Here is an 11,614-nt window from a genome sequence, read left to right as displayed (position 1 = left end):
TGGCCTCCTGGAGGGGAAATGCAGGGGCAGTCTGGAATTGGAGATGGGCCCAAGCCATGAAGCTGGGACCCACACGTTCCCCACAGAGCGTGCTCAGATTCAGCCCCACTAGAAAGAGAGACCCCAGCTGCCAAATTCAGCTCTGGATCCAAATCCTTGTGCAGATGCTCCTGGAGCTCAGGGGCCCAGCCCACAGTTCTGAGCCAGCCTCTCTCTGCCGGGAATCCTGACCAGGGCGAGTTTCTGGGACATCAGGCTGAGAGCAGCTGGGCGTGGGACCCCCGGAAACCAGTGTCTGCGCTGGACCAGTCTCATTCCTCAGCAGCTTCTCGACCAGCTGCTCCTGTGACAACGCCAGGGTGACACCACGTGGCCACTAAGGAAACTAACCCCAGCTGCAGCGGCACACCAGCACTCTCCGTGGGCTCTGCAATACCAGCCAGCCCCGGGACATGACGGTGGCACAGCAGCAAGCGAGTCGTAAAAGCCCCACTGCATCTGGGGCCCTGGTAGAGTGAAGCCAAGGCAGGTGTGTTGCCAATGAACATGGGAGACTTGCCCTGTGCTTTGCCCCACACTGACAATAATATAATAACAAGCTACACTCCAAATTGCTAGCGTCTCTCACCAGTGGGTCCCAGCACTGTGCAAATGCATGTTGTGTGTGTAGTTTGTCACCAAAGCCTCTCCGCACAGTACAGGCGGTCAGGGAGCTAACAGGTGGTTCCTTAAGGCACAAGGGAATCTCTGGCTGTCTCACATCTATGCAGAGCTAAAGACCTGTGCATGGAGAGGACGCACTGAGAGCTGGCGGGAAGTTTTGGAAGAAGGGTTCGGCCAAACCAAGGGAAACGGCTGGGTTCCACAAATTACTTGTCCCAAAAATAGTTTGAGAAAAAAGTTTGGAGATTGTCAGAATGTCACATTTGGAAACTGTCAGAATAACACAATCTGTGCATTTGCCTCAAAACAACTTTTCCTTTAGAAATGTAAATTAATGATAGTACCAAGAATTAAAAATCAAAAAGTCAATATTGAAATGAAACGTTTCCATTGACCCTGAGCTGTTTGTTCCCAGACGGTCACTTCACACAACTGTCAAGATTTTGACTTTTCATCCCAATTCGGGAGGGGGAAATTTTTCAAATTCTCAAAAGTTTTCCCAGGGTAGGAAAAGCGCTTCCTGGCCAGCTCTAGCTGCTGTTTGGGGTTGAGAATCAGCCCCCCTATCCCCAGCTCTGGCACTAACTCTCTGCATCCCCTCTGTGCCCTGACGGAGGCACCTTCCCAGGAGCTGTGGGTCAGTGGGTGCTTGCAGAGCCCCTGCGCATAACAGCCTGTGCCATGGTGCTGGGCAGGCCCCATAGAGACCCCTGTCCAGCATGGGACCTGCTGGTAGGTTAGGGAGCCGGGCCTTAGGACACGAAGGAGCGTGGGTGGCCAGGAACCAGCTGTTGGCGGATGCTAGCCCCTGGCCCCATCTCTTCTGCCGGAGGCCCCACCTCACCCTCCCCTTCTGCTCTCGTGGGCCGGGGATAAACCCTGGCTTGATGCTGATGAAGATGGGCCCCTCGCTTTAGACTCTGCACAGCATGAAACCATGATGTGTCTCAGCTGGAGCCTGGTGACGGGGGCCAGGGTCCCCCAAACAGGGCAGCCCGCTCACTCTGCAGGGTCTCTGACGGTGGTGCCAGGCCCCTGAATGGACTGAAATGATACAACAGGGGAATCACTGCAAACCCCTCCCAGGTGGCTCCTTCTCCGCTCTTCCCTGACCTCCCTCCTGCTTTCCTGTCTCCCATCCAATTCCCGCCCTGGCCACAGGATGGCGCTCTCTCCCACCAGCACCTACCCTGCACGGAACCGCACCTGCAGGCACCACCGACAGCTCCACTAATTTCTATGGCACTTTTCATCCTGTACCTGCGCCCTCCCACGTTCTGACCCACACGCACGCACCCCCCGAGGTGCACTCCCTCTCGCTCTCTCACACACAGGCTCTGTTCCCACTGCAGTGTCCGCCCAGGCTCAGCAGAACTCGAGTTAGCAGATGCTGGGTCTGTTACCCCAGGCCTGGAGCATCTCCGCTCATATGTAACCCCAGGCCAGGAACTGTTGAATCCGGAGGCTCCAGCGTCTACACTGCACTGCGTGAGCCCGAGTCCAACCACTCATATCCCAGCCTTCCTAGCACCCTCCCCAGGTGTGACCCTTTGTTCTTGGGGAACTGTGGGAAAACTTGACCATCCACCAAACTTGACTGTCCAGATGACAAAGCAAGTCAGTCCGTGGGATTGTGGGACACTTTTGGCGGGCTCCCACAGCATGAGTCCTGTGGGGCTGTGTCTACACTGCAAAGCAATTGGGCTTGAATCCTGGGTCCTGGTTTGACTCAGACCCTCCATCCCTGTGGGGTCCTGGGACCCTGGGGTGAGTGATTGGTGTGTAGATGGAAGGGGGGTTAGGTTTGAGCCTGAGTTTGAACTCTGGCCTTACCCTGCAGTGTAGACATAGCCACAGGGGAATCCGCGCTCACTCGCCAGGGCCCATCTTGGGGATAGCAGTAGCTATTGAGCAGGGCACAGCAACGCTCTGCAGCCCTGAGGGGAATGTGTCTGATCAGAGCTTCAGGGGTGGGAGGAGGGCAGGTTGCCATTTTATACATGGTAGGGGGAGAGCCCTGGGCTGAAGGAAGCCAGGTGGCCGTTCTGCACGGGGGGACAGGGGACCCCGTTGTGGGGAGAGCCAGGCGGCCGTTCTGCACAGGGCAGACGGGGGACCCCGGGGTGGGGAGAGCCAGGCGGCCGTTCTGTACAGGGCAGATGGGGGACCCCGGGGTGGGGAGAGCCAGGCGGCCGTTCTGCACAGGGGGGATGGGGGTCCCCAGGGTGGGGAGAGCCAGGCGGCCGTTCTGTACAGGGCAGACGGGGGACCCCGGGGTGGGGAGAGCCAGGCGGCCGTTCTGCACAGGGTGGACGGAGGACCCCGGGGTGGGGAGAGCCAGGCGGCCGTTCTGTACAGGGGGGACAGGGGACCCCGGGGTGGGGAGAGCCAGGCGGCCGTTCTGCACAGGGGGGACGGGGGACCCCGTTGTGGGGAGAGCCAGGCGGCCGTTCTGCACAGGGGGGACGGGGGACCCCGTTGTGGGGAGAGCCAGGCGGCCGTTCTGCACAGGGGGGACAGGGACCCCGGGGTGGGGAGAGCCAGGCGGCTGTTCTGCACAGGGAGGATGGGGGACCCCGGGGTGGGGAGAGCCAGGCGGCCGTTCTGCACAGCGGGGACGGGGGACCCCGGGGTGGGGAGAGCCAGGCGGCCGTTCTGCACAGGGGGGATGGGGGACCCCGGGGTGGGGAGAGCCAGGCGGCCGTTCTGTACAGGGCAGACGGGGGACCCCGGGGTGGGGAGAGCCAGGCGGCCGTTCTGCACAGGGGGGATGGGGGACCCCGGGGTGGGGAGAGCCAGGCGGCCGTTCTGCACAGGGGGGACGGCGGACCCCGGGGTGGGGAGAGCCAGGCGGCCGTTCTGCACAGGGGGGACGGGGGACCCCGTTGTGGGGAGAGCCAGGCGGCCGTTCTGTACAGCGTGGGGCCGGGGAGAGCTCCTGCTCTAAGCTATTGCTTTCAGCGCCTCAGGCTGTCTGGGAGCCGTCTGTGGAGGCCCCTAGCTGAGCCTGGCTTGCCCCACTCCCCAGCGCACCATGTGCCGGGATCAGGGAAGATGAGCACAGGGGCTGCCATCAGCACCACACTGCTGTTAGCAGGACCTTCTCTCCCCTTCTTCCCCAGCTCCAGCAGCCCAGCCCAGCCGGAGCCTCCCACTTTGCATATTATCTCCCACTCCAGCTGGATTTCCTGCAGGGATCGTGCTAGCTCCAGTGCCCACGGGGCTCTCTGGAGCAGAGGGGGGCAGAGGCGGATTAAGATTTGCTGGGGCCCTGGGCAGGGCGGGAGTCATTTGTAAATAATTCATTGGCAGAGGCAGGTGTGATGCTGGTGGCAGCCTGGGGGAGGGGTAGCTGTCCCCAGCAGGGATCCCTTCAGGAGCCCCGCTGCTCTGCCCGCCCTTTGGGGGCACTCCCAGCCCGGGCCTCAGCAATGCAGGACTCCGGAGTACTGCTAAGCCCTTTCCGTTACTTTCACCCCTGCTGCTATGTCAGCGGGGCATGGAGCGGGCTCAGGGGGTCGCTGAGACAGCCAGGCCCCACACGCTGGAGGGCACGGTAAGGCTGGGCTGGAAGCCAGTGGTGGGTGCGAAGATGCTCCTGTGTGGGTGACCTTTCCACCTGTCTCTTCGCCTGGAGTCCAGCCTGGAGGTGATGGGTGACGAAATCCTTGCCTGGAAGGAAGGGCCTCAGGGCCCAGGGAAGGCAGAGGTGGGAAATGGCTTCTCTTAGTAGTGCTGCCAGCCAGGGTCCAGCCGTGGTGAGTGCATCGGAGCTGGGACACCACGCCTCACCCTCCCCGAGTTCCCCCTTGCCAGGTTGAGTTGCCTCCCTGCTCTGCCCCGGGGCCGACAGCCTGCAGCCTTTGGGAGCAGGTGAGCAGTGGAGCTGGCAGGTAGAGCTGGGCGAGGATGTTGGCACCCTCCAGGGGCCCCCTCGGTGGCTGCCCAGCTACGGGCTATGAGAGTGGGGCTGGGTGCAGCAGCCTCCATCCAGCCCGGACCCCCACAGGAGGGGCCCTAATGACCCGTGGGGCTGGTGTTGGATCTTTCTCCCTCTCCTTAGTGTGAGCTGACCCCAGGTCTGCTCCGATTGCCGTTGCCATGGCAGCCCAGATGGCTCCAGCAGAAGGCGAATAAGTGCCCGCTTTGAATAAGCCAGCAGCTGGTTTCCGACACAGCCCATTCAGCAGCCTACAGATGGGCTGATTATTCTGAGCTTTTCAGTGGCTTCCCTTTATTCACTTAGACGTTAATGATTCAGGATTGTCAAGCTGCGGCCCAGCCCCCGTCACCCTGGAGCACCCAGCCTGTGAGCGCTCAGCGCAGGGCACCTCCCCGTGCTTGGCACACGCCTGCCCCGTGTCGAGGGGCTCAGCAAGAGGCACGGACATGGGGCGGGGGGGAGGGACATTGCACAAGGAGCAGGAGGAGTGAAGGTGACTTGGCTGCATTTTCAGCATTAAAATTTAATTGGAGCTGCAGCAGATTCCTGGGCCGTATGCAGCACCAGCAGTGCTGCTTGGGCGGCCGGGTGGGGGCGTGGGGGGGTGGGGCGCTGCTGTCGAGAAGATGGGGTGGAGTTTGCATGGTAATATCTTATCCAGGGATTCTCTCTCTTTCTCTCGAAAGCTCCAGCACAAAGAGGCTTGTACAGCAGCCAACATCTCGCCCAGCCCGGGGTCCCTGCGCCGCGGTTTCTCATGGAAATCAGGTGAGGATGCTCTTATCTTGGTTTTCTCTTTTGTCTGGGTGAAGCGGTCCCCTTCCCCATGGCCACAGCCTTCTGTCGGGGTGTTTCTCCCAGGACTCAGCCTGTCCCCAGAGTGCCAGCTTCTTGGCACCACCAGCGCTGAGGTGTGGTGTGTGCACGGAGATACTCCGAGAAATAGGTGTTGATAAAACTCGGTGAGGAAACCAGAGGGGATTTTCCCTAGCAAATGGGGACATACCTTGGAAAGGGGCCAGCGCTCCTTGGTTCATCACCAAAAATGTCCATTCGGTTCCCTGCTTTTTCCCATCTATCTCTGGGTCATTCCTGGTGGGGAGAGTGAGGAGGCTAAGGGTGCACTCTGCCTTCGCTGACTCCTTTGTTAAGTGGAATGATCAGTTGTGAGCTGTCATTGCCTTTTCCTAACCTCATTCCCGGCCCTGTCTGCACGGAGTCCCTGCCGAACAATAGCACAGCTAGGCAGGCGCTGGGCGGAGGCAGGGCTCCATTTTCAGCACTGAGCAGCTGAGGGCTCAGATTAACCGATATGCCACTTGTTTGTATTTTCTTTCCAGAAGCCTCTTTTTGATCCACATCCAGAATAGGGTTTAAGACAGGTAAATGGAACCTTGCATCATTTCCAATGCTCCCCAAAGGGAATGCAGTAAAAATGCTGGTTTACATCTCTGCCTTTAAACCACCATTTTCTCTAAAATATGGGAATTAGGAGCAATGCTAGGGGGGAAAGGGACAGGGGCGCGGAAGAGGGCAGAGAAAGTCCAGGCTATGAAGGGGACTTTATTCCACCCGTTCTTGTCTGCAAAGAGTTAATCTGACAGATGCTACCATAGAGCATTTTGGGGTGTCATTTTCACATCCACTATTGCTCTGCCACCTTTTGCATTGGAAAATCTATCCCAGCCCTGGCAAGTCTAGAAATAATGGGATATTTCATTCCTAGCAGCTTCTCAAAACCCTAAGGAAAGCCCCTGCTCTGCCTTCTTAAAAATACATCAGATGCCACAATCAAACTAGTTACTGAATGCCCGGCTAGTGCAATAGGCAAAGGAAGGCTTGCTTCAGAGCCAGACGCAGCCACTCCTGGAGTGCAGTAGCATCCGACAATTCCGATTTCACACTCTGCCAGGAATCAAAATGAAGGAACACGAAGTCCGGCCGTGGCAGAGTGAGGGGCAATGCCCAGACTGGGGAAGTGTAGAACAGCGCAGAATGCCCAGAACCTTGCATCTTAGCAATCATGGTGTGTAAGTGACTATAACTCCGCCCTGAAGAAAGCCATTCCCTCTCCCCACTCTGCTGCTCTGCTCACCTCCGCTCATCACACAGGCTGCTCGTGTGACATGACTCGTGTAGAGTGGTCTCTTGTTCCTTTGTGCATTCTGCTCCGACCGAGTGCAAAGCTGGGCTTCAGTCCTGGCTTCCTTTCTGTTTATCTCTTGCTTAACCTGAACAATACGGCTGCATGTTCACATCTGCAGCATCCCCACATGCTCCGCTAGCTAACGCTCCCTGCAAGCAGGGTATACACAAGCCAACCGGCAGCCCAGACTGCAACCAGTTCAGTGGGGCACAAAACGAACATTTTGTTAACTGCCGCTGTCATTCATTCTCTCCACTCGATTCCCAGGAACACACTCCACTTATGGCCCAACAAAGGGAGTGTGCTAAAGCTCTCAGTTCAGGGGCAACGGGGCATTACCTACCTTTAGAGAACCCAGCCTCCATCTTAGGGCCCCATGCAGGGAAACCCTTTGCTACAGTTCTTATGGGCTTCCACTGTATCTATTCTAGCAGTGCAGGCAACCTTCCTACGGACTCCCAAGGAAGGCCCAGGTCCTAAGGACTATCCTCAGTGCATGGTGTTCAGCAAGTGCATGCATGCCGGGGCCTCCTCAGGAGAGCCTTTTTCATAGAGACGGCTCATTGTTAGAGGTAATAATAACAACTGGCTGACAGCCGTATCCATCAGAGACTGTGCTACAGTCGTCCCTGCCCATTTCCAGAGGGGTTTAGCCAGGGCTATGGTTGTTATGTTCATATTGGTTTTGAACACAAATCATTAGCAAAGTCTGACTCTAGTGGCAGCTGTCAGCTGACTGTACTTCAGCTAAATACAAGAGTGGGGCCAGACCCCAGTCACAGATATCCTGGGGGAAATCCAGAGTGACTCCTTTGAAGATGAAGCCTCTCATGTAACTGAGATCAGAATCCGACCCAATCTCTCTGTAGCTTTAGCTGCTACCGAGAGTGTGAAGATTTGCAGCAGTGCACGAGGCCGAGCGGGCTAGGATATTACGATCTGAAATGGGTAATTGTTTGGTGTGGCCTTTCTATGCCTCCTTCACTGTCATTCATACACACACCTGGGGATAGGTGTGCATGGGCTCCAGGAAACTCAGAGAGGGCTCCTTTCTAGCGCTGCTGGTGGGAAGAGCTGCAGGGGGGTAGGAGTAATTTCCTGGGAGCTAGATTCTGCCCCCAAGTGACTAGCACGAGGTCTGTCGTCCTCTGCAAGCGAGCTCAATGCTGGAAGCCAACGGAGCGTGTCTGTGGCTTTGTCTCCTAGTGACACAGAGAGGACACAGGTCCTTTTTCAGCATCACTTTGGATACAGTGTAACAAAATATGCTTCAATGGTTCTTGGCATTCTGCCCCACCTGTCCCCATGTTCACACCACACAGAGACACACACACTGTGCGAATGTACATACAAGTTAGAGGTGGTCGAAACACCTGATTGCATCAAAAAAGTTTTTTTTTCCAAAAATCAAATTTTGATGAAAAATGTAATTGAAAATCAGAAAATTTGGACCAACTTTAAAAATTTAGTCAGCTCTGAAAACAACTCAGGTGCACACACACACACACACACACACACATCAGGTAGGGAAGCAGCTAGTGCACGGGAAATCTAGGCAGCAGACAGCCGCAGCAAATGGAGATACACAGCTATCTCGAAATGGTTCCAGACCCACCCTCCGCTTTTGCTGCAGAGAATCAGATTTTGTACAGATTCCACACCCCAGACTAAGGCCTGGCTCCCTCTCCCAGGACAGGGGCATGGTTCCTTTTGTTGCTGTCTGTGATAGTGTGAATCACGTGCAGGTGTTAGTGGGAGTAGCCCCGTAGGAAGGCATGACCATGAGCACAGGTTCTGGATCATGGCACAAGTAGCCGGGGACCCAGCCAGGGGCTGCTGGTGTCTGGAAATCTTCTCCTTTTGCGTAAGCAGTGTCAGCAAAGGGACTCCTGCTGCATGCCAGGGGCCAGGGTTTTGCTCTTTCTGAACTGAAGATACACTGCCCTGACCCTCACCCACATCAGGCCTGTTCCTCCCCGCTGTGCAGCCGGACGGCAGGGAGCTCACAGCATTGTGGCAGGCCCAGCGCTCCGTGGCTCAGAGCTGCGGCCCCCAATTAGCCCGCGTTCCGCTTTCATCTTCTCTCTCCTTGGGAATGTAAAGCTGGCTCCTTCCTAAGTCATGAATGGAAGTGAGTCCAGCCATCGCCCGAGTGACCCAGCGAGCCCCACTCTGACGCCGCACACGCCGCTGGCAGAAGCCATTTTTAATGAAGAGGATTTGATCAAATGAGACAGCAAGCGACTCTGGAGAAAGCCGGGGGCTTGGCTTCTGCATGCCCTAGCCCTGGAGATGCCTAAGCCAAAGGGGCTCCTTCGGAGGGGACTTGCATGCAGACGTGGACGGCACCACTGGCCACCCCTTTCCTCGTCCAGTCTCTGCGGTCGTTTTCTCCTAGCTTAGGGTCGGTGTGGCCCCAGAGGATCACAGTCCATCCGTGTCTGTATCCCCAGGGACAGAGCCAGTGAAGGGGACTTTCTTTAGCAGGAGAGGCTCTGCACCTTCCCCTGAAAGCACCTTGTCTGGAAGAGGGGCGTATAGCCCTCATGCCAGAGACGCACGGCAGCCCAGCCCTGCCCAGCCCAACCCAGCCCAGGGACGGGGAGCCTCTGGCACAGTCTCCTCTGAGCCCCCGTATCCCACAGGGCGGCAGAGCATCGCAGATGAGACTCTCCTGCTGGGTTACTTATTAGTATGGGGCTTCCCTTTGGTGCCACCTGGGCCCCGGGGAGCTGGGTGGCCGCGGAAGGTGCTGCATGCTGTTCTCTTTTGCTGCGTTGGTTGCTTTCTTTTGCAGCTGCTAATGACTGACCTGAGGTCTGTTCACACACAGTCCCCTGCGTGGCCGGAGCAGCAAGACAAGATGGGGGGTTATTTTACAGTGTTCTCGTAGCCAGTGGCGCCAGGTAGGACACGGGGCGAGCCCCGCACAGTGGCACTAGCATGCAGCTGGCATGCGGGTGGCCAGATTCCCAGCGGGCAGCACCAGGCCTAGGCACCACTTGTGTCCCACTCCAGCCGGCCAAAGGCCTGAGTGGGGAGAAATAGTCCCATGGCGGTGAGAAGTGGCCCCTGAGTGACCTGGGGTGGTGGGCAACCCTTCCCAGGGAGCCAGTGCGCAGGCGATTCGTCCAGAAGCCCAGGATGAGAGCCTTCCCCGTCCTTACTTGTAGGATGGGGCTGCGCTTCCCAAACTCTCTCTGGCCTGGCCTTGCTCCGCTGCAGCCCTGACAAGCAGCCCCCTATACCCTTGTCCAGCCCTTTTCCTAGGCCTTGCAACCTGCCCTGAGCAGGACTCAAAGCCTGGACAGGTCCGAGCACAGGGCTGGGGCCCGGCAGCCTCTGAGCTCCCTTGGCCATCGTCTCTGAGATCTGATTCTGCAGCTCCCAGCGACTCCGCTTTGATTGGGGTGCAGTCGAGGAGTCATTAGTTCACCCTGGAAAGTTCCCTGAGAGTGGAAAGCGCCAGGTCCCCTGTGTAGGCCAGCGAATGCCGGAGCTCGGCTGCAGAGAGGGCCCTAATGCTGCACAGACCGGGACGAGGGAGCGGGGCAGCCGGTGGGATCTAAGAGCTTCGTTTGCCTTCTTTGCAGAGACACGTCTGCTTGAGGGATGCTCCGTCTCGCTCCCGGTGGGATTCCTGAGCCCTGGTGACCTGATGGCAGCGCCGTGGAGGTGCCCTGGCAAGGAAGGGGCGGCAGTGAGTCACAGCACCTCAGACTGGCACCATGGGGAGCTGGTTTCTGTTCTTTGCCATAAATCCCCAGGAGCCAGCGTGGCACCAGAGAGGATCACACTGACTGGGCTGGCGTGTGAGCGCAGCCATGAGGCAGTCTGCACGGAGCTGCGGGAGCAGCATGCACAGGTGTTGCTTAGTGACGACACCTGGAAGATTTGAGCCTGTAGCAAACGCCATGTGTCAGGCTGTGGGTGTAGACTGCCTGACAGAGTGCGGCCCAGCGCATCCCCCCGTTTCACAGAGGAGCGAGGCTAAGGATAGCTCTGGGTCAGCGGGGCTTTCTTGCCAGGGTCACTTCTCGGAGCCGGTGCAAATCCCGCTGCCTCGGCCCTTTCACAGGCTTAGTTCCCTGGGGAGGGGAACAAGAGCTAATGGCTGGGGAACGTTCTAGACGCTTATGAATGGGGGTGATGCCAAAGCAGTTCATGCTTGTCTGAAACCTCCCCCTGGAAAGAGAACAGATTCCTTAGGGCTCCCCCACCCCGCCCTGCGGGCAGTGGGCCAGGAGGGCGGGGCTGGGTTTGCAGTGTCTGTCTGCAGATTATCCTCAGACTGCCGGCTCCTTCGTTCGCCCGACCTGTATGAATGATGGTGCTTAGCCTGGCTGGCTGGCCGAGGCGCTCTCCACCCCCCTGAGTGAGATACCGGGGTGCTAGGCAGCAAGGGGCCCCTGGCAGTGGTGGTAGCTCTGGAAATACTGACTGGGAAATGGTAGTGGTGGGGGAGCTTAAGGAACAAGTTCACCCTACTGGCCTTTCGTCACTGGCTCATGCCGTGACTTCTCTGCTGCGGAGAATGTTCCTTTTGTGAATGGTGCTGAGCCCGGTAGCCGTGGCGCTGGGGTGGGGGCCAGCAGGTATGATCTGAATTTCCCAGGACCCCTGGAGCTTGTATGGCGTGATCTCCTTGTGTCAGCACGATAGCTTGGGGCTCAGAGGGACCCAGGCTGTGCCCGGGCCGCCTGGCTCCTCCACCACTGTTCGTGCACTGTCTCTATCACCTGTAGGCGACATTCTGGGGCCTTTCTCTGCCATGCCTGTCCTGTGCACTGGTGTCAAGCTGTAATAAGAGGAGAGTGCGACAAGGAGATTAGCTTGCCCCGATGCCTGTCTGCTGGGTGATG

General features: G+C 57.9%; 1 long non-coding RNA gene across 1 annotated transcript; it reads left to right on the top strand.

Moving 5' to 3' along the window:
- The first annotated feature begins 5,248 nt into the window (after positions 1–5,248).
- LOC120385927 lies at positions 5,249–10,398 on the top strand. Its single transcript, XR_005589423.1, has 3 exons — positions 5,249–5,374; positions 5,947–9,658; positions 10,346–10,398. It is a non-coding gene; the product is annotated as an uncharacterized LOC120385927 (long non-coding RNA).
- The last annotated feature ends 1,216 nt before the right edge of the window (positions 10,399–11,614 follow it).

Source organism: Mauremys reevesii, linkage group 18, assembly GCF_016161935.1.
Source record: "Mauremys reevesii isolate NIE-2019 linkage group 18, ASM1616193v1, whole genome shotgun sequence".
In the NCBI taxonomy this organism is placed as follows: Eukaryota; Metazoa; Chordata; order Testudines; family Geoemydidae; genus Mauremys; species Mauremys reevesii.
Note: the sequence above shows the minus strand (reverse complement) of the source record. Positions and strands in the feature narration are given on the sequence as shown.